Here is a 27,433-nt window from a genome sequence, read left to right as displayed (position 1 = left end):
AGTCATGCTATGGCCATCACAGATGATGGCTTTCTGTGCTGAAACAGTGGCGCAGATTACAGTTGACCAAATATAGGTGTTTGGCCTAATATCTCACTTCTGAATTATTTCTGGTTTGGCACAATGGTTTTTTGAACACTCCATTCAGCTGTCACTAGACAGTGAAGCACCAGAAGATAGGCAAATGCAGCTCTAAATAGCTATCCAGGTAACAATTCAGTGGAAGTCACAATTTAGAGAGGAAAAAGGTCTGCTTAGTAATAAAAAGAATATGTGGATTTATTAAAAAATTACAAGACTGAAGCAGTTGCTACTTTGACATTTACCTTAACATTGACACTGTGTGCATGAAAATCTTTGGCAGAAAGCGTGACTTAAGGAAAACTGTTACTCTGAGACGTGTTTTCATGCAATGCTATCTCACCCGTGAGAGGTGACAGAAATCCTGTTGGCTGCATTATCTTTCATTACCCTCATTTCTGTTATCTTAGAAATTTCTGATTTTTTTTTTTCTGTGTACTTTCTTTAATGTATCCTTGATAAAACACAAAACTTACAGTGGAGACAAACTGAAGGGAGATCAGTTTCCCCACAGGATTTCTGCCTTTTAAATGAAGCATGGGTGATAAATGGTAAGAGCTGAAATGAGAGAGTTTTTCAGAGGAATTTGTCAAAAGCGTACCACTAATATCTGGAAGTCTAGAGATTTCCACTAATGTGATTGAATATTTGAAGATACAAGAGAAAGACAGTACAATTTGTGCTGATGGTAATACAGGTGTGATTTAGGCTTTCTTGAGGTAACTGGAAAGTTGTCCCCATTGATTTTTGCGGCAGACTTTGCCGCAGGTCCAAGGCAGTTGTGCAGTTGAACAGGGGAATTAGAAGTATCGGGGGTTTGGCTGGACTCTTGACTTCTCACCAGAGCCTAATTATACCATTAAGGCATCACATTCCTGCCTTAAAGGGAAAATAATCACTGGGTTCTGTACACTGTCATCCCTCCAGTTTTAAAGGTAGCACTTTCAGATAACAAAAGGTAAAAGCATTGCTTTTAGCAGTGTGGCTAAAGGGACGGTTGTAAGAAGTTCAGGGAAGTCTGCAGTGGTTCAGTTAAAAAATTCCAGCTCTTCGAAGTAGATTGTTTTTTTGATAAGAACTGAAAAGATCTAAGCCCATTCAGGAAGTTTTCGGAAATTATGAGTTCGTTTGGGTTAGGCTGCCCTTGCAGCAAGCATGAGGGGTGAGGCAGGGTGTGCTGCTCTGCCAGGTCCCCTTTACAAAAGGGCGATGTGCCCCCCCACCAGCCACGTGTCTGATGCCGCCTTGTGCTTTAAGAGGAATTCTTTTCTACCTCCATCTTTCATGCTAGATCTCTCCATACATCTGTCTAGTTTACTGACCTAGCAAGAGGCTAACCCATCAAGAGGAGCTTGCTGGGTTGCTGAGTTGAATCAGCTCCTACAACTGCCTGGTGCCTCCCAAACTGTCACTGGGATGGAACCATCTGGCTGAGCCAGAGGGACATGAAGCAAAGCCTTTCTTTTTCAGCAGCGGTGAGACATTCATTAGCTCAGCTGCTTTGGGTAATCCCCTCTCCTAGGTCCACAGCTTACTGTCACTTATGTAGATAGTTTAATTGATATAAATTATTCCTTCTTTCAAGCATGTGTAATGCCTGGAAGCTTATTTAGAAACCCAATGCAGAGATTGCATTTAACCTTGCTGCACCATAATTTTCAACACCACCCCCAAAAAAACCTTTCCAAACAAAACACCAAAATAAACCAAATAAAAAAAACTGAACAAAGTTTCAAGAGTTACACTCCATTTCATCCAGCAGCAGAACAGCAGATAAGGCTGGCAAAACACTTTTACCTCACTGGGTGGCAGATGTAATGTATCTCAGATCATACTGCCACTGAATTCCCTGTACGCTGCTCTGGGTCCGTAAAGTGCATTGATTTCCTTCCCAGTACAGAATGACACAGCTGAAGGCACTCTCCGCCTTGTAAAAAAAATGCTCTCAGCACTATGTCATCAATGACAATATGGCCCTTCTTCCCCAGAGAATAAGAAAAGGAATTTGTTTCTTACCTAGTAGAACATTCCACTAGCAATAGCCGCAAGCCTGCAGTGGAGTTTCTATCTTGCCTAATTTGTTAAGGGGTGGGTGAGTTTATCTGAAGAACTGTCTTCAGGTAACAGGAATTCTTTACAAATCAGTTCTTGGGGTACACTGCAAATAGGGAGGACACACACACAAAAAACGACAGGGATCCTTGAACTAGTAATTGTGAACTGCTTAAGTACATATAGATTTATATATGTCTAAATCTATATATACACATATATGTTGGTTGGGTGGTTTTTTTGTTTGGTTGCTTTTTTTGCATTAAGAGTTCTTTGAAATACCTTTTCTAACTGGCTTGCCTTTAATTGGAAAAAGGGACATGAAATCTCATATGCTTCTGTTGTGGCTGTCATATCTTAGCATGAAAGACCAATCACATCACATGGAAAGTTATAGATACAATTAAATCAAGCTTTTACTAAAGCAGATACAGAAATGGAGGCTCACAACTTCATTTGAGGTAGGAAGTAATTTTTAACAAGCAAAACCAAGGTTTAAGGCTGTGTAAATGAACAGAATTTCTTTTCAGCTGTAAAGCAGGTCTTGTCTCCTTCCAAGTGGAAGGAGCAGAATAATGAATACTTGGCTTCAAAAAGTTTTAATAGAAACTCCTGTCTTGTTAGGCGCTTTCCACTAGCATCAATGTATCAGCTTGTTATTTTTTTCCCCTGTAGTTCATATATCATATTTAGTTTATCAGCCTTCATATGAGGCCAAGAGGATTTGATTATATGATCTGACATGTCAATGTTATTTTTGGGAGGCAAAAGGGGTTTGATGGTTTGATCTTAGTGACTTGGTAAGTTACTCCTACTTGAAGAGTCAGAATTTAAATTAAACAAGGATATTAGTTTCCAATAGATAAAGCAAGATATATTTTTCTCTTTTCATCCCTGAACTGATAGAAGGAAGTATGTAATTTTTGTTTCATGAAGATGGAAGACAGAAAACTGACACAGATTTTGGAATATAAATTAAGAATTTAGATGACATTTTGAGGTAGTGGATAAGCAGAAGATGCCTTGTGCTTTAGCTGGAGCAAAGCCTGTCTTTTCCAATCCTATCCAGGGAGGATAAATTATATAGTATAATTCAGACTGTTACTGATAAGTGTAATGGATCAAACAGAATATTCAAAGTTTCAGTAAATAGTAGTGAGAAAACCTTTCCAAGCACTTTCCTATTTTCTGTACAGCACATCTCAGGAAATAATAGACAGTATCTTTAAAACAAATCATACAATGCACTGTGGAAAACATACTAGAATATTTTGTATCATTTTACATCTGTTTTTTCCCTTAGTTATAAATATTGGAGAAAACTAGAAAAGTGTGTTATAGCAATTTACATATAAATATATTTCCTATTCATATATGGGCATAACAGTAACCACTCAAAGATCTGACAGCTGATTTAAAACTTGTAGGCAAAAATGAATCTGTTGTATATAGAAGGTAAAGGCCAAGAAATGAATAGTGGCTCTTATAAGAATTCTAGGAGAAAGTACAAGAATCAAGAAGAAAATGAGGAGCAAATACAAATTCTTCCAGATTTTCTGAAGGAATTCACAGCACTTAGGCTTTTGGGCAAGATGTGCTCCTGTATACTCGTTGAGGAAATGGTAGTTTGCTCTTAGACATGTTGCTTAGTCCATTACAAATGCCTGTTTCACTAGACTGGTATATGACGAGCCACACTATGCTTAAAAACATTAGAAGGTATGAACCCTCCCCTTGCAGACACGAGGGGTAAGTGACTACTCTTGTCAACATCTGCAAAAAAGCAGCAGAGGAAAAGTTGGGGGAAAAAAGACCCCAGGACAAATTCTGTTTTGCATGATCATTTCCTCTCCCTGGAATACTGCTGTGTGGCTTTTGTACAATTGTGCAAACATCTGGAGAGGTACAATTAAGTGTATTCAAAATCTCAGTGACATGAATTCAGTTGAAAATAATGCTAGGATTTTTTCCTTCCTTTTTGCTTTTAGCTCAGTGTACATCTAAAACTCTGAAGAGTGCAAAAAATTTATCTGTGATACGTAGATTATACTAGCTAATAGCATTCTCTGTCATAGGAGAAGAAAATAACACCAGATAAAACTTACCAGATAAAAGACAATGATTCATCTCAAAAGAGCCTCAACCAGTCACATAATTCATGGCTTTGTTTTTTATCTACTTGTAAAAGATTCATGAACACTTCTGCTACTGTCTGCATCCATCTGGTTCTTAAGTAACATGAATTAAGAAGAGCACATCTAGTTGCTGTTCCTATTCCATTTTTGTTGTTGTTGACAAATACTCATTCTCAAGTTGCTAGGACCTAGCTAATGCAGGACCACCCATTCCTGCTTTTCTAAAATTCTGCAGTAAGTTCCGTGCTGATGTTGGTAGAGTCTGACCAAGAAAAGCACAACTAAGGTTTATCCCTTTGCTCCTTATCCTCTTTGTTTTCCTTCAGTAGGGAAAACCTCAAATGGCCTGTCTACACATCTACCTTTTCCTGGGTAATCTGTCTCTGAAAACAATCTTTCATATGTATAATTGTCTGCCTGGAAGGACCAGACTCCTGTGCTGGTGGCACACTGATTTATTCCTCTGCTAATCCTTGCGTGTTTGGCAACAGAGTATTGTGGTAGCTGGTAGGTTAGGAATTTATGTCCTGAAATAATAACTGCATGGATGATGACAGAATAAAAAAGAATGTCTTTGAACTATTTCTCTTAAAGCTATTTTCTCATCTGGTTCTATTTATTTTCCTTTTCCTTCTACAGTTACCGTCTGATAAGTAGTATCTTTTCAGTGAGACTCACCTTCTGATTAATTTCTTTGTTTCAATGAACATATATTTAAGAAAATAATCTATTTTTTGAAGTGTTCGACATCAGTGAGGTTAAAGAAAAAATATAAAGGGACCAAGAGGAGTTAGAAATGTATTACTGCAATAACAAAACACAGGTGAACTTGCCACTCTGGAATACATCAGAGCAAAACTATGGGAAAAACAGTCAGAGAAGGGAAGGAGGGGTAGAGAAATTTGTAGAAGACAATAAAACATAAAAAATAATCTGTTCAGTTAGAATTTTGTCTAGTTCACTTGCATGTATTGTATTTATGAATAAACGAATGAAACTGGATGAATAAAAATATCCAGAAACATTTTCTATCAAAGATTTAACTATGAAATTACCTTCTAAATGAATGTTCACAGGTATACCTTGAAGTAGAACAGAAAAGGAAGTAACTTCCATGTCTGTGCTTTAACAAAACAAAGCCATTTTTTAATAATGTACCAGTCAGAAAAAATAATTTTCAGGCTGCAAAAATCTTTTATTTCCTACATTTAGAGGTGTTTCTTAGAGATTTATTTTGAAGTAAATGGACAATTTTTACAGCATGGAATTAAATTTACCTATTTTTGAATCTTCATGCATAACTTTGTGTTTAAGGTTTCAAAAACACAGAATAAGTAAACAAAAAGGAATATCTATTTTTAAAGACCTATTAAAATAAGACCTTTATGTAATGTACAGTATAAATCAATCTGTAGATAGCAGTGTTCCTCATATGTGTGGGGAATATCAGTGGATGTAATGGAAAAGGAAACAGGTGAAAAGCATCTGTGTTATTTCTGAAGAACCCTGATGACTTTTGTGAAGAACAGTTCATTTTTGAATATCCAGATGTTCCTATAATAAGGTGCTATTTAAAGTTAGCACAAACTTCCCTCTATCTCTCTAGATAGCATCAGACTTTTTAAGTCTTTTAAAAGATATAAATTGAGTGCTTCAGTAAAAAATGCAAATCAACACATATAAGCGTGGCAGAAGAATAGAAACAAGAAGGGGTTTAAAATGATATTTTATCCACATTGTTTTAGATTTTGTGAGTCATTCAAGCTTCTTCTCTACTGTAGAAAATTGTTTCAGAAATTGCTCTGCCTGTTAGCTCAAAAATCACATTTCCAGATTTGTTCATAGACTTCCTACACTTGTTCACATTTTCCCACTCTAAATGGACGCTTAGAAATACTTTGGTCTTAGTCCCAGACTTTGAACTTAATTAAGGTGCAAGGTTTTCTGAAACCTAAGCATAATTTTTAAACATAAATATCTGTGAGGCTTGTGTTAAGGATTTTTTTCTGTTCCTCCTTTTGTCACCAGCAAACCAGCTCCCAGTGGAGCTTGCTGGTCAAATGCTTTGCTGCATGTTGACCCTATTTATTGATGGGGAGAATATTGCTGAATGATGAGGGTAATTTCTTTATTCTCAAAGATGATATACTAGTTCCAAGGCACACTGCAAAGGTTTACGTTAACTTTAACAGGTTAAGCTTCAAGAAAAGATAGTCTTGGTGAGAAGTCTCTGATGTTTTTTGGGTTTTGTTGTGGGTTTTTTTGTTGGTTTGGGGGGGGGGGGGGGGGCGGAGGTAATTGCTTAAGCTATGTGTTAAAATGTACTTTATTTAACAGCAATTAACATTCTTTTAGTTGTTGTAGGAGTGGGCTGGTAGCTTGATCACCACGGCAGACATGTCCAAGCCTGACAGTAAGCCAAAGACGCATTCCTCCAGAAGTTACACAAAATCTCTATTGACATAAAGCCCTTGCTTAGACATCATTTCCCGCCGTTAGCAAAGATGAAGTTAACCCAGTCAAAGTAAAACTTGATGATATAGTGTATACCTCACCTGAGTGAGACCATGTGGCAATAGGATGCTGAACATTAGAGAACTGAGGCAAAAATTCCTATCCTGATGGGTAAAGATAGATGTTTTCCTCTGTATTTGATCATTTAAGTAAACAGGGTCAGAGATTTAAAAGTATGGACTTTACAAAGAGGTGGGACTGCTCAACACGTTAGAAATGTGACTGTTTTCCACATGGTTAGTGAAAGAACAATGTAAAAACTTCATTTTAGACAACTGGAATGTCAGATTCAATTGCATTGGCTTAATCTTAGCAATCTGATGAAAAGGAAATGGCAATAGAGTGATCGTATCAATATTCCAGGGATCAGCAGAGGGGAAGTAATACTTTTAAAATATAATTTACTTGAAAATGTTCCTCAAAGACATGCATTATAAATACAAAGGATATGAAGGATATCAAATGAGCTAATAGAAGGAGGAAGACAGCTATACATTTTATTACATCCCCCTTTAATCACAGGAAAATCCATTTTCAGCTAATCAGCTATTGATATGCAGAGTGATGGGTTCTTGCAGGTTGAAATAGGTGTTTCATCTGAAGATGCCCCACTCTGTAGCCTGTAGTTCACTTGACCTGTTTCTTTTACACACTTGTTAGCAGATAAGGAAATAATAGTAAAGTTTTGAAAAATGTTTGCCTAGAAAAGATGTACTGAACACTTAAAACAGATCACAGGCTTAAAGACAACGTTCATAAGTAAAGTGTGTTTGGTTTACTGCCAGCTGAAATCTTTTGAATCTTTACTTCATCAACAAAATGGAAATTTGTTAAACAGCACAAATGGATCCAGACCCCAACAGATCAGAACCTTCTTTTTTTGTTGCTATTCCTTTGTATACGATTTCTTTGTAAACATATATGGATGCCATGACTATATTAAGTTACAGCCTTAAACAAAGAGGTAAAAGTACCCCCTTACAGAGATTCCACATCTATAGGAGCAGTCTGTGAGTCCCTTATTATACATTAATGAGCAATTCTGTATCCTCAGGTACTGTGAAAAGCCATTTCAGTGGATAAAGAGTTGTTCTGAAAAGGAAGGTAGTAACATAGTTTTCCATGGAACATGTACGAAAGGACTGTTCTGCACAGGGAAAGTCTTATTTTGGACTGAGGTCTTGAACTGTGAATCTTAGATTGAGATGTAATTTGCTGTCAAAATGGCCTTATTTTCTTCCTAAACTTGGGGTTTATATTCTTCCTAAACTTTGAACCATTGTGGTTGTGTGATCCTAAAGTAAAACACAGCATGCACGATACTAGTGATCCCTATTATTTGACAATACACACAGATTTTTAGATCATATTTTATATAATTACGCATTTGTATCGTTTTTGTTGCTCAAGTTCAAAAAGCCCCATTATTTACAAAGGGAATAGTTTTGATAATTGCAAAACTTATGGAAAGTTGCAAACACTAGAAATCAGGTGTGTTCATGCAGTAGCTACATAGGAGTATTCATTTAAATTTACTAAATCAGTAGGATTAAGTTAATATGTAAAACACATCAGAGTTATTTAAAGGTAAAAGAAGAAAATGTATTCAAGACAACTAACCCTTAAGCCAGTTACAGTGAAATCCCAGATCCAAGATGTATTTGTCTGGCTGCATAAGGCCATACAAGCCCTGAGTCAAGATGACGGTAGTTATGTAAACAAATGCACGGTGAAAGATTAGTGTTATTACAGTAGAAAATAGACATATAAATACCTCAAATTTTAGTCATATTCCAGTTTTATGAAACAAGACTGAAACAAAGGAGTGAAATGTGTAAATATTGGACAATGTAGCCCGAATAAGTCTTACACTGAAGAAAGAACTCATTATATAAAGGATGTGTATGGTTTTCCAGGACATTAGTGAAGGAAAAACTGGTGTGTTGTTATTGCCATGCAGGTAATACAGGAGTCTGAGCAAGAAAGAAAAAAGAGCTTTAAGTTTTGTAGAAGTTCAGGTTTAGAGCAGACCTAGTTAGAGATGGGGGCAGAGCCTGTCCTTCCACTCCTAACCTAGGTGAAAAACACAAAAGGCTTGTCATGAGTAAAATTCTGCTTATTTATACTAGATAATTAAAGCAAGTAAAAAATATTTTTTTCTTCTCTAGTGAAGACAAAGCTTAGGTTACAGCTTTCCCCAGAGGGCATTTGCATTCAGCACAGATTGTTTATATTAAATTTACAGTAGACTTGTAATGAGTTGGTCCTTTTGTTGACTCAGAGCCTGAGGTGCAGGCAGCGAGGCTGCATGCACGTGGTTGGTGACATTAATGGGTCTTGGGCAGAGAAAAGCAGAATTAGGTGTTAGTCCACGGCTCTTAGTGTTCGCAACCAGGGCATGTGTAGACAGATTCTTATACGTCATGGTTTTCTCATATCCAGCGTTCTGCTGATTCATGTTTGTTAATGTACTTCTGTACAGGTAGCTGTATATCTTTCACTTCAGAGTAAATATTCCACCCCATGGAAACTGCTGCTTTTCTTATTTTGTTCTGTTAAATAGAGAAATGTTCATTCCCGGAATTGAAATGTTGGAAAACAGTACCTGTTTCATGAAAATAGCTCTCTTTAATCCCATCTTTTTGCCATCTGAGACTATATGCTGTATTTATAGTATTTAAAAGAAAAAGAAAAAAAAAAAAAACAGAGGCAAGTTGGGAAGTGCTTTACAAGCTTGTAAATTCTCATGAGGCTTTTCATACAAACCTTCTCCTTCTTAGAGAATGTGAGATGGGTATGCTTATGAAGGGGTTTTATTTAACTGCATTAAAGAGAGAATTTTTGATCTCTCTCAGATGCTCCTTACCTTCCAAAAACTTTTCTGCATGGCCTGATTTTAACTGGGCCATTTGATTTCCTGTTAACTTTGGTCTGTGCAACAAACAAAACACAGGAGACAAAATCATTTTTAGAAGTCATTTTAAGCATGGGAAATTTAGTTAAAGGGTGAAGCATCGTTAATTTTATCAGGCTATATAAACAGAAGAAAAAAATAAGTCTAAATAATAGAAAGGTCAAAATCATGTGTATCTATAGTTATTAGCAGAGTTTTATGGGGCATTAAGAATTGATATTCCCTGGTGACTCCCAAATCTATTTTTATAATTGACAAATAAATCTAATTGCTTGCCTTACAGCCATGATTATTTTTTTTCTTAGTGCTAAGCACCATAGATGCTTATTACTATATTCTTACTCCGAACTTTCAAGTGTTAGAACTGAGACCGATACCTGGGCCTCTGTTCAAACCTTCATTCATCATGGACCTTTGATGGACTAAAAAAGCATTTGGGAAAGCTAACATTACACTCTCTTGTAGCTTTACAGGCTTTACCAAGTGGAGGGGGGACCATTGGTCTGCAGCTTATTTCAGGCAAAGATTGAGGAGATATGAGTAAGAAGAACCTGTATCCCATTTTCAGCACAAAAATGGACTGAGGAATTTATTTTTTTTTTTTAGATGATCAACACTGAATACTATCGCTCATGTGCTTAAGGACTTGGCAATGGTTGTCCTGCATTAAAATTTGGTTATTTAGCAATTGTTTGTGAAGCTGCGTGTGGCAGAGCAGTTGAATGCCCTCACCTCCCTGTGTATAGCCCTTGCCAACTTGCTCCATCTAGGGGATACTTCATGTAATTCATGTTTTCTAAGCTTTAAAAGTCTTTTAATGCCATTTATATTAGGATTTACATTAGTGTAATGAATTCAAAATCTAGCCTGTAAACAGCAAAAATCTACTTTATTCATACAACAACATGATCATAGCAGGTTTTTTACTTACTGGTACCTGTTTTACCTACCAGTGTTTAGGAAATGTAGAAAAGCATTTCATTGTTTGGGGCTCTGACTTCCAGTGTTACTTCAACATAACCTTAATTTAAGCTGTTCAGTAAAAGGTTTTTAAAAAATGGATGTTTGGCCCACGTAGAGGCTTTTATGGTCCACATATATCTTCAGTCATTAAATTAATCCACATTTTTATTTTTTTTTAATACAAAAATAAAAATTGAAATGTTTCACAGTGTATGAAAATAAGATAAAGATAGATTTTATGATGAACACAGAGTTTTCCAAAAGGGGTTTTGACTCTCTCATGCAGTAGTCTAGAAATAGTTTTAAGGGCTTTGAAAAAATGTGCACAACCTAGAACCACAAATGCTGGTAATACGATGCTGCTCACATTTCTTGCATGACCGTTCCCTGTGCTGACCCTACATTATAGAGTTATTTCAAGTGAAAGGCAGAGTCGGTCATTAGCTGCTAATTTGCTCTAAACTGATGCCCGGGCCTGAATCAGGCCATTTGACTTTCGTGTAGATATGCTATTTCTTATTAACTGATACTGATTTTAATGTATTGACAACATAAAAGTACTTTAACTGAGCTGAAGTTGTGTATATTCTTTCCATCAGTAATACTTGTGTCATTAGCTGTATATTTTTAAGGTTATTTAGTTGCAACAGGCAAAATTTTATGCAAAATTAAACTAACTGTCACAACATTATAACCACGCTGGAACATTTGGTCTGTGAAGTAGCTCATTCTGAGATGGGAGCTCAGCAAAAAGCACACCTTCATTCTGCTACTGTTTTTAAAAACCCAAAGGTAGAGGTTAACAATCAGGCGGGTAGAGGGAGTAACGCCAGAAATAATTTGGGGCTACTGTTCTTGAGCTGAAACATGAGAAATAACACAGGTATCTGGCCACTAATAGGGACAGGGGGAGGAAAAAACCTCTCTAAACAGGGACCCCGCAGCAGTATAAACTCTGGATGGTTGAGGATGATAATGCTAAAAAATACTGCATGCAATTACACTTGCTGGAATAAGGTCTGAATTATGTTCTCAGTCCAGGTGATTCTTTCCCCTGAAAGCCACCCGGTGCCTCCGTTGGTGTGGGCTGTACTATGTTGGTACTCTAAGGAATGCATCTCCCGAGCTGTCCGGGTGGGTTTGTGCTTTCTGTGGGTCACTGGGTCACCCAGGGATGCCAGCTGGTTAGGTTTTTATCCAGTGGTAACTGAACTGACACAGATGTGTCAGCAGAAAGGCAACCTGAATTTACACAGGTTGAAAATGCATGTTGGAATCAAATTCAGATCTGATTGAGAAAGGAAATCTGACTTTTTGATAGCTGTGAGGGAGGCAGGACAGTGACACGCTCATCAACTCGTAGTGCTCGGCAAGAGCGCTTAATTCAAACTCGCCGCTGTTGTTCCCACCCTCTCTCGGGATTTACCGGACCTTGTTAGCCCTGGCTGTACAGGCATCCTCCCCCCTGCTCTGGCCTTGACCTCCTCATCGCCCTCACCCTGCCACTGCATAGCCTGGAGCCACGCTTTCCCCTGCCCTCACCCGCACAGGGTTTTGAACTTTGCTGCCTGTCTGGTTTTGAGTGAGTGAGCTACTCACAGGCTTGGCATTTTCCTTTAACCTTCGCCTGGATTCACTTCTGGCCAGATCTCTGTGTGTGCTCTCCCTGCAATGCTCTCTGTTAGGCACTGAAAATATAACTTGTGTTGTCTTGCAATGAAAACAGCAAATTACTCTTATTACTCATTTCCAGTCCTTTGCTGCAGCAATCCGTTATGAAAGAAATAACCACTAAAACTAACAGAAAAGGACAAAAAGAGCAGCTAAGCTGAAATTGCAGCTACCTTTCAACACTGATGACTGCTCCCAAATTATTCTGCTGTTTGTGGCCCCCCTCGTTCAAGATTTCCCAGGTGCTTGGCCCGTAATAAGAATACCTTTCAGTGCCTCTGAGAGTGAAAGTTGTTGCTATTGTTATTATTAGTTATTATACCAGTTTCACAGATGGAGAAGGTGAAGAATGAAGCATGGAAATAATGACCATCTAGACTAAAATCAGCTAGGAAATTTCAATTCATAAAACTTACTTAAATCACTATTAAAATAAAAGGAAAATATACAAGTTAAACCAAACATAACTACCCTCACACAGTTTTCTAAATCAGGCCCTGTAAGTGTTCATTTTCTTTTTTTCAGTGCCTTACAGATGTTTAAGGCTGTGATTAATATGGGAAGAAATTAGTGTCATCTTGCATTATTTTATGCTTTTACAGTTCAGCTTTCTTAGGCAATGCAGAAAATTAACTGCAATGAAGTTCTCAGCACTTTGGAGTATATTTTCCATTAGTTTGATAGTAAAAATTCCACCTGCACAGGTTAGGCAACCATTTTGAATATGAGCTTCCGTAATTAGAATATTGGGCCTGAAAACTCACAAGAGAAAGTTTTTTGTGCAATTTTGGACAGCTCCTGCTTTAGCTGGATTAGAAATCGCACACAAAGAGTTCCTTGTGCAGTAGCATCAACAGTTGTGGTTGCCTTAGATGTGGGTTAGGAGGGGTAATAAATATTAAACCTAATCTTCTGTGTCACTGATAGAGACATAGATTAAGTTGTCTGCTTAAACAGATGATGGTATTGCTTTAAAAGGCAGGTAATACATTTCAATGTGTGTGGTACAAGGCATTTGAATCTACGCATAGCTACATATTTTATAAACTTTATTTAGAAATCAAAAGTGAAAAGCCTGAGTACATGTCTGTCTGTCTCAAATATTTATTTGTCATCCCCAGTACTGCTTAGTTGAAACATTTGGAGCTTTTCTATTTGATCCCATGAGATGTCCCATAAAAGAGTTTTGCCTGTGGGTATCAATATCTATATGCAACACAGCTGTTAGACTCAGCAGTGTGATAGATTCAGCTTTTATGAACATAATGAAATGGAATTTTTAAATGCAGTAAAAACAGACATAAGACGGCACATCAAACAGAATAGAGTCCGTCTGTGTTCTCCTTTTCAGGAACACTGCATGCTTCTGTTGCTTTCAAAAATAAGAACTGCTCAGGAGATTCTGCATCTTCCTTTCAGCATGCTGAAAAAAGGGCTGCTCTGCTCTGCTCTGCACAGATCAAATCAGGCTGGATTGCATATTAATCGGAGCCCCTTTAGCAATGCCTGCCACTCAGCGAGACCGTAAGACTTCCATCCTTGCACAGAATGTGCTGTCATAATTGGTTTGTGTTGGGTGTTAGAAACATCTTGTGACTGAATGACCTGTAACTAATAAGAAGCAATACTCAAATGAAATGAAGGTCCTTGTCTTCCAAGCACTATACAAATGGGTTCCATCTGGCAGTATAGTGACTTAATGCGTGATTTATGTTGGACTCTTATGTGTTATAGGGTGTGAGATTTAAAGAACCTCATCAGAATGCAGGGTTTCCTACGACAGCTTTTAAGCTTTTGAACCTTACTGGAAGCTTTAAAGAGAGAAGTTTAATCAGGAAAAAAGAAGAAATGTTAGATTAGAAATTTTAAGAATAGTTTAATTGGACTAGGACAGAGCACACCTATCCTGTTTCATTTTCAACAGTTATCTGAATCAGCATTAGGACAAAGTAGAGACTGTTAAAAAAAGAAAGATAAAGTGACGTGGCTAGAATATTCACCTGGAAGCACGCTCTGTGTGTTCCATGTAAGGATGTGAACCTCAGTGTGTTTTTAATAAGACCAAGTTTATCTTGATACACATATTTCATTGAAAGTAGTGCTTTCCAATTAAAAATGATGGTCTTGAAAGATCAGTGTTTTGTGATTAAAAGTCTATTTAATAATAAACTTACAAACTGCTTATAATGGGAACAAAGATTGTCTCTCAGAATTTAGAAGTCCTGGTGGTTTCATACAGAAAAAAAAAAAAAAAAAAAAAAAGAGAAAATGCTTCTTGAAATGAATGCAATATTTGTTTCTTGCCATCACATGTTCAAAGTAAATGTGATTATCTCATTAAGTTGTATTTGAAGAGAGTTTGGGAAGATCACTGTTGCCTTCACAATTACTGGTCAACTTTAACGCGTGTTGCTTTTCACCCCAACACTGACTTTTTTTCTCTTTTCTCTCATTCTTAGTTCCTTGGTCCAGCTTGCTTAAGGTTCTTCATAGTCACCCCTTGGGACAGGAGGTGTTTCTGTTGCATTTCCTGGTTCTTGGGTGGGAACAGTATGAGTGGTTCACGTGGTAGGCTGGCAGCTGCAAGGGATGTTGTCTGATCGCCTTGTCCTTTTTCCTGCACACTGTGATCCAGGGAACGTAGGGTGGAGAAATGCAGCCACAGGAGGCGAGCAGTGACAGGAGGTTTTTTCTTTATCTGCGGACAGCAACAAAGTGTGTTCATGTGGGAGCAGAGGTATCGGGAGTGCAGGCATAAGGGAAGGACAGCAAGCTGAGAGCCTCTCATGCAGGAAACAACAGCAGACACCCAAAAAGAGCAGGGAGCAGATCTCCAGCCATGCCTCAGTGACTGTGGAGAAAAAGAGAATTCCTAGGAGGTCTGTGTGAGTTTGTTACAGATGGAGAAGGCAGTGCAAGTTGCTGGAGGGAGAGGAAAATTGATCCTCACCAAGAGTTCACAGTGCTCAGGGGGAGAACTTTTTCTTTTTTTCCAGTTTTTTTAAAATCCATTTCACCCACCACAGCTGAATTTTCTCTTTTAAAAGTGAAAAGCCTCTAACTACCCACCCACCACACATGCCAAACTTACTCTAGCTACTATTCGTAGTATTCTAATATGATGCAGTTCAGAGACTGATGATTTTGTCTCTCCTCAATGCCTGGCTGACTCGGCAGCCTGTCATATCCTTGGGTAAAGACGGTGTGCATAGCGCACCTGCTCCTATGAAACATGTCCATTCTGATGGATTCAGTTTGCTCTCCATATTATATTTCTGGATTTTGTTTGGTGATTTTCCCCTTTAGAGCCCAGTAGGAATACTCTCTGAAATGGCATACCTCTCTTCTTTTGCCCTTTTTATCATCCCACACGGAAGGTCTTGGTATTTTAATTTTGTCCTTGAAAGGGGATGGAACTGCGACTATGATTTTCAGAGAACTATTGAAATAGCCTTATTTTCTTATCCTGTCTCCATCACTGACTTACAAAATGTAGAATGCTGCATTTGTTCTCTTCTTTTTTTTTTTTTTCTTTTTTTTTTTTTTTCCCAGCTCACAGTCTGCCTCTTTTCTCTTTAGTATAAAACTTGTAGATTAAAGGACTGGTTTTGTAACTGTCTGTTGAAGATATAGCATACTATCGACCTGTAATATTTCTGTTACCAGGTCTACAACTAAGAGACGTTTTTTATATGTCCTCCTATGTCTTTACAGAGAAATGGGTTACTTGGCCTTTTTGGTTTATGTGGGGGAATAGCTTTGATTACACAAAAGATCCATGCAGCTTTTCTTGTATTGCTGTACTAGATCATTCCAGGCAAAAAACATTCTAGCACTTTTGTGATAAGGCTTTATATAGAAATTAATAAATAAATGCAATTTAAGATTTAATTCATCTCAGTTCTGTGCACTACTTACCGTTTCTAAACTAAGAAAGCTTTCCAGACATACTACTGCAGGGAGCTTAGCTGTCCCATCCTAGCCAGCTGTGCTGTATTTAAATGTGTGTTCCTTAAAGGGCTCAAAACCTGCAGCAAAGCTTCATTAGTGAAGCTAATAAATCCAGCTGAGCAACAGGAGACACCTTCAGAAGGCACCCTCATCTGACTGATGACTAGCAAAGGCAAATCATGTTGTCCATTCTAAATCTCCATCATGGCTGAGAGGCATATTAAATGGTCCTTTTATTGCCGTTCTTATTGCCATGTCTTACTGGACCTTATTGTAGGTCATTTTTCCACATTTGGAACTGCTCTGCTGTTATTACTACTAGTGTATAGGAATCTCAGTCCTGAACCAGGACCCCAGCATGTCACATAACTGTATTAATGTGATGTAAAAACTCCTTAATACTTCCTTTAAGGAATTACGATAAGCATATAGGAAAAGCAAAGCCAATGGGAAATACACATACAGGTGAAACTATGGAATTTCTCAGCATGGTGGACAATAGTTGTAGCATCCAGGAAGACCAAATTTTAGGGGACCCTGAAGGGGATGTTGAAAGAAGATACTGAAACGCCTTCCCAGATGCACTGAGTATTCCCACATATGGCCAGGGCAGCCCAGGAGAAAGCATAAGAGCCTGCTCTCGATGCTAAATGAGAGTTAATATATTAATTATAATAGACAGTAATATACCCTGATGCAGAAGAAGCTTCTGCTTGTTTCTTAACTAGGGTTATCTTTTATTTCCTAGCTTAGTTTTATCAAATATGTTCAGTCTTGTGCCAAACAGTGATTTCTGGTCTGTCCTTTAGATACTGAGCTCGTTTCAGACTCAGAAGGTGCTGAAGGTGTTGAACTCTCAACATTTTTTCAGGATTGCTTTATAGATACACAACTGTGTTGTCCTGGAGGCATTTTGTCATGTATGTCATCCTGTAGTAACTGGTGCTCTTCTTACTACTTTGAAACACATACATTTTTTCTCTCTGTGTTATGACTACCACCTTTTCCTGGTACGTGGTTTGTCAGGTCATAAGGATGCCCCTAAAGCTGTTAAGTTATTCTAGAAAAGGGGCTATAACAGCACTGCTTTTTGAAAACCAAGAAAAATAGCATAGCTTAATTCCCAATCCCTTGAGCCCTATTTTTATAATAGATTTCCACTCACTCACCTGTGTTGTGTGCATAGCAGGGGATAGACTTTGTATGATTTGAAGTGATAATTAGAAATGATGATGGGTGGCTGCAAGAGGGACTGCAGATCCACATCAATAAATGTGTCTCGACAGACTGAGGCATCACCTTCTCATGAGAGAGTTTAATACTACCATTTATTGGAATTAAACCTGTGAGTTCATAATCAAAGGGCTTAGAAGGAAAATAGTCGAATATTTCTAATTTACTGCTAGCAGTAAATCATATGTGCATACAGAACTATTCCAAACCAGTACTAATACTACTGTTAGAATATAAATTAATATTAGATAATGCTTGCTTTTTGTTATTGTTGTTTATGTCATAAAATGTATTTTAGGAAGAGGTTGCTACTATCATGGTATATATTTGAAGGGATCCAATTTAAGTAGAGGGTCTAGTTTTGGGAATGTGTGGTTTTTTATTTGGTGACACGGCTGTTCCTCAACATTCCTTGGAGCAAACTCTTTTACTGTGTAATGGGCAAAGCCTACTGAGATGTAATGCAGGCAGTGCGAAGCGTGCATCCAGGCTTTTGCAGCACTAGTCCCGTGCAGAGCTCGCTTAAATGGATTTGGATGAATCTGTGATACCTTTCTGCCTTTAACATTGCAGAATGTTATTCCAAGGTGTAACAAATGTAATTCGGGTGGCACCTGTTTGAATACTGCCTTGACTGGAATTTAATTTTGCTTTCCAAATTAGCATGTTTCATTACTGTCCTTTTCCCAGTGATAAACAAGATAATTCATTTTGGGTATTTCTGCACCACAGAAACATAAAAATTCGTCAACTTTAAATTGCTGTAGGTGTCATTAAAATTCTCCCTAAACAACCTAATACATTCCACATATTTTTTCGGAGACACTTGCAGCTATTTTTAAACCACCTGCTGTGTCTATACATATTCAGACCATAATGGTGAGGCACTGCTGAGCAATTCAATAGAAAATCATTTAAATAGAGAGGGACATGAGAGTAAGTGATAGAAAGTTCAGTAAGTTAATGCACTAGTTTTAAGTCTTTGTCCCCCTTGTGATCTTCCCCACACTCTTTCCTGCATGTCAAGCTGCAGATTTGGCTTGTGTTCCACTAAAATAATTTATGTGTAATTGCCTTCCAGTCTTACAGAAAATTTTATGTTAGGAAGTCAGTACCTTGTAGCACCAAGGGAAAGCTTATATTTTGTCTTTAGAGAGATATTAGCGATGATATGCAGAATGGCTGCTTGTAAGCACAGAATTGTAGCAGCTAAACTGTATGGAGGATTGCACAGTGTTTGCCTTATGCTTTTGGTAATAGTGAGAACTCTTTTGTATGTTTGCACAAGTTCTTGAACCCCTCTATAATGTCTGTTTTATGATTTTTTTTCTTTAATACCCATTTTTAAGAGAGCCCTGTGGTTCTTTGCACTAAAGTCTAAGTCCTGCTCTTAAAGGAGAACTCTTAGAAAACACAGGATTAGCTTTTTTCTTGCCAACTTCTTCCAGCTAATAGGAGGGGAAACCAGAAAGGGAGAAAAGGTGGTACTTGTTTTGACCACTATTCTCTTCCTGGAAGTGTTACGGTTTCTCACAAGCTGGGGATGCTCTGTGTATATATTGGAAATCACATCCATCAGTTGTCTTATGCTTGTAGCAGCCAGTTTTTGCATCCATACTTTGTATTAAAGGGATTATTCTTTTTTGCGCTGTTTATGTAGCAAAGCGATAATAAATAAACCAAGAATGGAAGCTGATCTGACCATGGTAGATTGGTATCTGCTGGTAGGGTGGAAAAATATCAACTTATTCCCTAGTTTTTCCACCTCTTTTCCTTGTTTCTCAGTTCAAGCATATTTTCATTTGTTTGAAGTATATTGTAGCAGATTACTTTTCTGAATCCATGAAGCAATAAGGTAGTGACTCTCAGTCCCTGACACCAGATGCTGTCCAACAAAGCTGCAGCTAATTTGGAGAGCCACTAAGACACCAGTAATGGTAAGTTGCTTGTCCTAATTGAGTCACAGATATACAGGAGGAGCAGCGAAAGAGTGGGAATTGTGTTGGATGAATGATCTAGAGTTGTAACCTGAAGTGGGCTTCTGCTGGCACGTTTAGTAAGCCAGGACAGCCTGTGATAAGTTTGCATTATACAGTAGCCTCAGGAAATGCACTCCTAGCCTGTGGTTGTATGTGGGGTTTGAGCAGCTGTTAGCAGTGCTGCTTTTATTTTTGAGTACACTTTTGTCCACTGAAAATCAGCTTGTTCAGTCACCTTTTGTAAAGCCTCACTGGACCAAAATATTTAGATGGGCAAGGGGGGGGGGGGGGGGGGGGGGCGGGGAAGAGAGTTTAATTGCCGTGAGTTGTCAATTATACTCTAGTTGAATAGTCAACTTAGGAGGAACATGGAGTAGCGGAGGTTCAGCTGAAGCGTCGTGCAACTTTGAGCTAGCAACAAGCAAGTTATACTGGGACTGGAAGCAGTGTAGCTACATCAACACCTTGTTGAACTGCCACTAATTAGCTCTGCTGACAGACAGGGCTGATTGGGTCTGGTGGAGGGCTACATTAACAGCCCTAGACATTATAGGACACCAACCACCACCTCTTCCTCTGCTGACCTTTGCCACATAATAGCACACTCTGGGATCCTTTTTTGTGCGGTTCTGTTGTTGTCAGATGTGCCTCAGGGTGTTCTGGGGACCCAGACTCATTGGTAGATCGTAGAGCAGAAAAGCAGTTCTACTCAAAAATAGCAACAGGGCCAGCAGAGACAGGAGCAATATTCAGGCCAGGATCAATAACCAGTGCCAGGTCCGGCCTCGAAGGCTGCACAAGCCAATGTAGTTTAGTGGTCGTTTGATGTCCAGTTCTGCAAAGTGTTTATAACTGAGATGGTTTATTAAAAAAAAAAAAAAAAACAAAACAAACAAACAAAAAAAAAACAAACAAAAAAAACCCAAAAAACAAAAAAACACCACTCATCGTTTTGTGGTGGTGCAGAAGGTGCTGCTGTGGAAGCCACTGGCTGTACTGTACTGTCAACCGATGTGTTTTGCTTGTATGCTGATGTTACTGAAACTGAACCTGTCCTTCTTCCCCTTAAAGTTAGTGATAAATATGGACTAATCTGATTAGTGCAGCCTTAAGACTTGTGTTTGCAGAGTGAGGAGTGCATGGATAATATATAATCATTAAGGAATTGCTGACAGCATAGATCATGAAATGTTTAATTTATTTCTCACATAACTTAAACGAAATGATAGACCAAATGACCTAAATGAGGCAATTTTTATATTTATTTAATCTTAACTTTAACTCCTAACAAGAGGTTTATCATATTTAAACAGTCTTTCATCATTAGATCAGTGACAGACTGTGCTGCTGGTGACTGAATTTTCATTATCCTCAGGTTTGGTCTTTAGATGGTCATTATTTTTTATTGTGCCCTTTTTAAAAGTGAATAAATTAAGAGAAAGTAATTCAGAGCAGACAGTGACAGATATTGCTGAGTTCAGGTAGAAGGCAAGAAAATAGGGGAGGAGATTGATGGAATGGTGGCAAGGTTTTGAAATTCAGATGCAGAAATATGTAAGGGAATTTTTTACATTATTTTTAAAGCATATGGGACTTAAGTTTGATATTTTTGGTTATAATTTAGTCTATTTTGTGAATCACTTTAACTCTTAATACTTGACTTTTATACAAATGTGGGATTTTTTTACTCCGAAGAAGAAAACAGAGTGCCTGTTATGCATTATGTAGTGATGGCTGGCAGAATCAAAGTCTACGAACTTTGAAACCAAATACAATCCACCCAGCTTTGCAGGAACTGGGGAACATCATCTGTTCTGGCATAGAAGTCAGGGTAGACAGACTTTTCAATCAGTTCCAGTCTCAAAAATTGTTAATGTATCTGGAACTGCCCATTCACTTATTGCCAGAGCCAAAGTGTGAGATCACTTGTCAAAAAGGCTGTCACTAGTCTAAGCCAAATAGCCCCTCATTTCACAAGTGTTCCTGAAGGGCAAATAAAAAGGACATTACAAAAAAGTGTCTACTGTACCTTGATGGCAATGGACAGGTCTGCCCAGGTGTGTGCAGGTTAGCTGCACGAGCAGTCAGTGAGAGAGGCAATCCTGTTTGATTTATTTACTTCCCTGTAAAGTTACAGACATGTATCAAGGGATGTTCAACCTGGCATCTGTGCATCATGCCAGTCTTCACTGCTGAATCCCTCCTCTGTTACCTATACTGTAATTCTCTGTTCCTAAGCACAATGAACAGTGGTTTAAAAGGTGCCTATTGCTGAAAGAGAATTTTTCTTTTTGTTTGTAGTTTCCAGTTAGTATCTGAGCAGTGCGTTTGCTAGAGTAAATATATGTCAGTAACTTAAAAAGCTTTTTACCTTCTCGTCTGTCTATTCCCAAATATAAACCCAGGCTGCGAATATCCATGTCTCTTTTTCATTTCCGTATAGGGTAGAGTAAAGGACTGAATGTCTTTGCTAAATAAAAAGCTGGTTTGTATTGGGAATCAGAAGCTATTCCAAGATGCATAGACTTGCAATTACAGCTTTGTCCCGGGAGTGAGGATACCAGAATCCTCCACTGACGCAAATTTGCTCTATGACCTGGGGAAATATTTAAACACTTTGTGCTTAATTTTTCTCCTGCTGCTACATAAATTTTTCAGGGTTGCATCTTACACCAATTGATTTGTATTTTCTCTTTAATCTGGCAATATAAAATTCTAGCCTTTTAGCTACATAATGCGACTGGATGACTTTGCAATTGATACATCAGGTACTGGCCTGATATTCTTGGAATCTTTTAATTAATTTCTACTTTGTCATTACATGCCTGTTGCTTTAGAATAAATTGAAACAGGTGAAAAATATTGTTCCACTAATAATTAATATTCTGAGTGTTACTTAATGTCGGAATTAGTGACATACTATTGTCTTGATGCAGGTGAATCAAAGTTTGCAGTGTCAAGTCCAATTCTGCTTCTATTTAAGAAGATAATAAATTGCCCATCGAGCTCTGCTGTGCACGTTGTGGCCTATACTTCTGTTGTTACAGCTTGTTTAAATTTCTAATGAAGGCACAGAATAACTTATGCTCATATTATGGTTTCATTATACAATGTAAAATGCCTGTAGGAAAACATATCCCTAGTCAATCATCAGTTTGAAAAGTTTTCTCTTTCACTGACTAATACCCCATCAGTTTGATACCTTATAGTCAGGTTTTGCATTCACCTCATGTCCTCGGTGTCTACAAAACAGCACAGAAAAATAAGCCAGTGCCCAATACCATTATAGCGTGTGCTGTTAGAGCCCATATGGTGTTAGTTTCTCAAGAATAAATCACACTGAGAACTGTTGGATACATACAGGGGCCTTTTCCAACCCCTCTCGGAGGATATGCTACACAAAAAATATTTGAGAAAAGCAGTAATGAATGCTGTATAAGAATTATATAAAACAAATGAACCTGGGATGGATTAACGTTCACAGCATTAATAAAAATTAAATTTTAATTACTGTATAGTAAACCACATATTATAATTTAATAGCTAATTTACCATCAAAATTACAGTACTTAGAGCAAGTTTCTAGACCAATGTTCTGCGTAGCACATTGATGCTAATGCTTTAATGCATGTATTGGGTAAGCCCGACTGTCACCTCTATTGCACTTCTGCATGCACTAGATAGACAAGCTTTTTATAAACAAATTTTTCATCTTTTGGGAAGCAGAATCCTTACTTGCGCTTCTAGAAAAACAAGTGGAAGTTCAATACCTCAACAAGGTACTGATACCTTTCAACAATTCTTAAAGCTTCCCCTGGGCACACAAGGGTCATCCAGGCAGTTGGAAGGTGAAAATACCTTGAAAACTGTATGCTTTTTCAAAAAGTGAAAACTAGATATCCTTTTCAGTGATAAATAAAGTAATATTATCTTCAAAATATCAAAGCTATTATCTAAGCAGTATTTTCAAGCTTCTCTGGGCTGATGCATATGAAGACACTTGTTATCTTTGAGGTATGCACCTACAACTCATAGATACTGTCTTGACTTAAATGATAGGTTCATCTACTGGAATCTGTATTTATAGGCTGTGCCATATTCATCTGATTGTATTTTTTTTACTTAAATCTCAGTGTTTGCTGCTTCCTTTTGGCACAGCAAAACTTTCAGAAACAGCTACCAGACAGGGAAAGTTGAACGGCCTTAGGTGGAACAAGCGACTTGTTTTCCTATGTCACCTTTGAACTTAAGTGCTAAGAATTTTCACTGATATAGAGTTCACCAGAATTTTGCAAAAGGATCCTGAGTGGTTAAACCTCTTGCTAGAATAGATTAAAAAGGAACTGCTGGAAAGGAAGAAAATAAAAATAAAAAGCAGCTTTCTCAAGATGAGAAGGCAGTGTTCCTGTCCAGCTCTGGGATAGCTTTGTTTTCTGATCTTGTGTTTTTACAAGGTTATTTGAAAAGTCAGTGAGTGGTTTGCTGTATGGCACTAGAACAAAAGAAGACTAACATAAAACAGGGGAAATATTATGTATGATGCAAAATCTATCTGCATTTCAGGAGCTGTCAAAGTGAAAAATGAAACCACAAGTTTGGCCTTTAAAAATATTAATTTATTTTGAAGATGAAATGTAAAAGTGCTGGCAAGGAAGTAACCTTATTTTCAGGAAGAAGGAAGCAAGACTAAATTCCTATCACTCCTCCTAGATCCCTGATGGCACTTTCTTGTCACCCTTAAATCTAAAAAAGGGATCTAATTGTCTGTTCTTGCCACCATAAATTCCTGAAGCATTTTTGCTCTATTATTAATGAAGCATTCATCAAATGCACTAACTACGGCTTAAGGTGGTATATTTTCAATGCACGTATTTATCAGTTTTACTGAGTGATGTGGGTTCAGTTCGGTGTTGACCTACAGCAGTAATTCTGAATTACAGCCATGTCTTATTGACAGAAGAAAGCACTAGCCATTAGGGTGTAAAAAAAGCAATTGGTATTTGGCTAATAAACTGACAATATCCAGCTATAAGGTACAGTTTTCATATGCATTCATTAAAGCCTATTTAACTGTGTAGTTATGTGTAATATGAGGTTTGTAGGGATTATTCTGCCTCTCTGAGATAACTGATTCCACATAGTAAGCTATAATTGACTGATAAATCTATGACCTTTATTCACAGTAAAATAATACCATAAAGTAATATTTATTTACTGTTTCAAATGATATCTTGACACTGTGGGGTGGGTTTTTTTTCAAAATACGTTGCAGATGTTTCTCAAAAATTATGTGTCTTAATTTCCTATATTTGGGGTTTAGATGGGGCTTTATGACCTAATCTGCATAGTACCAGTGAAAAAAAGAAAACCTCCACTAACATAGAAAGACTGAAAGAGGTAATAAAACAGATGTGCAAGTTTGCTCCACAGTGGACTAGTTTTTAAAGAGTTCATTTACCATGGCTGTCATAAATAAACCCTGGTGCTTGAAATAGGTATAAACAACTTGCTGCCAAGCGCCTTCTCTTGTCCTCGCAGAGAGCAGTCTGATTATTGGATCTGTTGGTGTTATTGGAGCTGCTGTTCCTGCTCCCTGAAGGAGCAGCAGCTCCCAAAGATGGGGAACAGGAGTGCTGGATCCTCCTCAGTTGTAGTGCAAATTCATTGCTTCCCATTTGCCTGTGCAAGATTGTACTGGATGAGATTCTGAAACTAAATTCTTGCTGTCTAATGCCTGTTGTATGACCTGTCCTTGCAGGCAAGGTTTCAAAAAGCAGTAATGAGCCAACTATGTCAGGATGTGGACTTCTTGCATGGTTTTTGCTCGTTGCCAGTCCCGCATCAGACCTGGTTACTGCCCAGAACCTGCTCTGGTTCCACTTCACTTAGTGGCGGTTGGTTATTCCTACCTATAGGAAAGCCTACCCCATTTTCAAGTCTACAAGTGGTTGATTAGTTCTGAGTAAAGGTCTTGCAGGTCACGAGAAAGGCATTACATTGCTCTTGGGAGAGTCCTCTTTTCTCTTTTAGAGATCTTCAAACACTGCTGGCTTTAACACACTTCTTTTTGACTTGTTAGGGGAGTTTATTCTTTCACATTCTTCATTTTGAATGGGAAGCCATGGTATCTAAGACTGACTATTTGTAAGCCTTTTATAGGTGGATGAAGTGCAGCTTTGCCCTCATTTTTATTGGAACAAGATAAAGGTAGCGCCTAGACAAATTGTAGATATGAATAATTACTCTGTGTATCACTTTGAGGCCTGAGTAGGTGGTAGAACCATTTTTGGTAACGTAACAGTGCAGTTGATAGATTTCCACGGTGAAGTGTACCATACTTTTGTCTTTAAAATTTGCTTCCTATTTCAAAGGATTAGAACCTCAGTTTTATTGATCTTGGGGGACATGGCAAAACCAGCACTGTCCTGGCTTTTGCTTGTTTTTAAGAAAGCAAAATGCATCACCCTGTGAGGTGGCTCTAACTGGTTAATGAAATTACCTCATTTCAAATATGTAACTGTAGTGAACTGAAGAATATATATTAGATAAAGAAGCCCTTTGAACTGATTTTATAATGATACTGTGTAGAAACTTACTGCAAAATGGCGTGGGTACCCACTGCACTTTTTTTGACTTTGAGTTGCAAATGTGAGTGTAGCAGTAAGGATTCTCCTGTGGGGGATGGTTCTCCCACTAGATCCTAGTCCACACCTCTAACACACGCAAAACAATATTTTACCCACTCGTGGGGGCAGTGTATGTGTCAAAGGGGTGACTGCCTTTCTTAGCAGTTTGTCATCGGTTGGCAGTCAGAGCGCAGAACTTGGCTCTATTTGCTACTGGGATAAACCAGTTGCAAAAAGTGGGAAATCGTTGTACTCTCAGCCTTAGCCTTATCCAGAAGGAAAGAGTAATTACGTGTTTCTGGCTGTGGCTAGCATATGCAGCTGTATGAAATGTAAAAAGCTAGGTGCTCCTGCTACACGCAAACAGTCTTGTCTGCCTGCTTTCTGAAGATCCTGTGAATATCACAGGAGGAAATCCATCAGAGACACCATTTCAAGTGCCTCCAAATCAAGGCTTACCATTTAATTTTGACCTTATGTTGTCTTTCACAGTCTATGCTAACTGCCAAAGAGATTAAAGCTAAATTTTCAACATAATAGGCCTAAGGCACAGCTTTTGTTCTATTAATTTTTTTTTCTGAGATTACATTTTAGTCAGTGTGTTTTGAATTTTCTAATTATCAATGCCTTCAAATTTATCAACACAAATAGCTGGACAGAAGTTAACCTAATCATAAATCAGTAATTTTAGTAGAAAATTTATATTGTACTTCTGCAATTACACACACGGATATATATATATAACTCAGTGTCACTCTTGCAATACTGACTACAACAATGTGTCTCTTTTTTATTTTTTCCTGTCATTTGGTGGGGTTTTTGTTTTTATTTTTTTTTTAGTCTCACCTCCCCCATGTCCCCAGTTTCTGTTGTTAGGCTGCCACCTGGTAATAGAAGTGAAGGAAAAGCTGTTGGGTAGATAGAGGAGTAAGCCTATAGTGAAGAGCACATACAGTATAACCACAGCAAACCAAGAGAAATAGAGCCTTTAGTTTGTCTTCTGCATTCATAAATACACCTGCCGTTTCTTTCTGAGGTTTAATTTTCCTTGCAGCTTGTTTTAATACTTCAACCAAGTGGAAGTTCAATACAAGAGAGCATTATAATGAATATTTCCCATTGTTTTATTTCCTAGTGCCATAACCAATGAGGCAAATAATCCACAGCCATTAAGCCTTCTGTATAAAGAATTGGAATGTATGCTGAGCTTACAATACAATGAATAAGAGAGATCTTTCCTTAGGCCTTCAAAGGTTGACATACACAGCATTTTTTCAAGTGGGTGTGATGATCTTTATGATATTAGAATATTTT

At 37.9% G+C, this 27,433-nt stretch overlaps 1 protein-coding gene across 2 annotated transcripts in view; it reads left to right on the top strand.

Annotated features, from left to right (window-relative positions):
• CDH13 (cadherin 13) overlaps window positions 1–27,433 on the top strand; it is a 509,852-nt gene that overhangs the window by 367,696 nt on the left and 114,723 nt on the right. The window lies entirely within an intron of this gene.

This window comes from Falco punctatus, assembly GCF_963210335.1.
Source record: "Falco punctatus genome assembly, chromosome: 14".
Classification (NCBI taxonomy): domain Eukaryota; kingdom Metazoa; phylum Chordata; class Aves; order Falconiformes; family Falconidae; genus Falco; species Falco punctatus.
The sequence above is the reverse complement of the archived record's forward strand: the minus strand, read 5'-3'. Positions and strand labels throughout refer to the sequence as shown.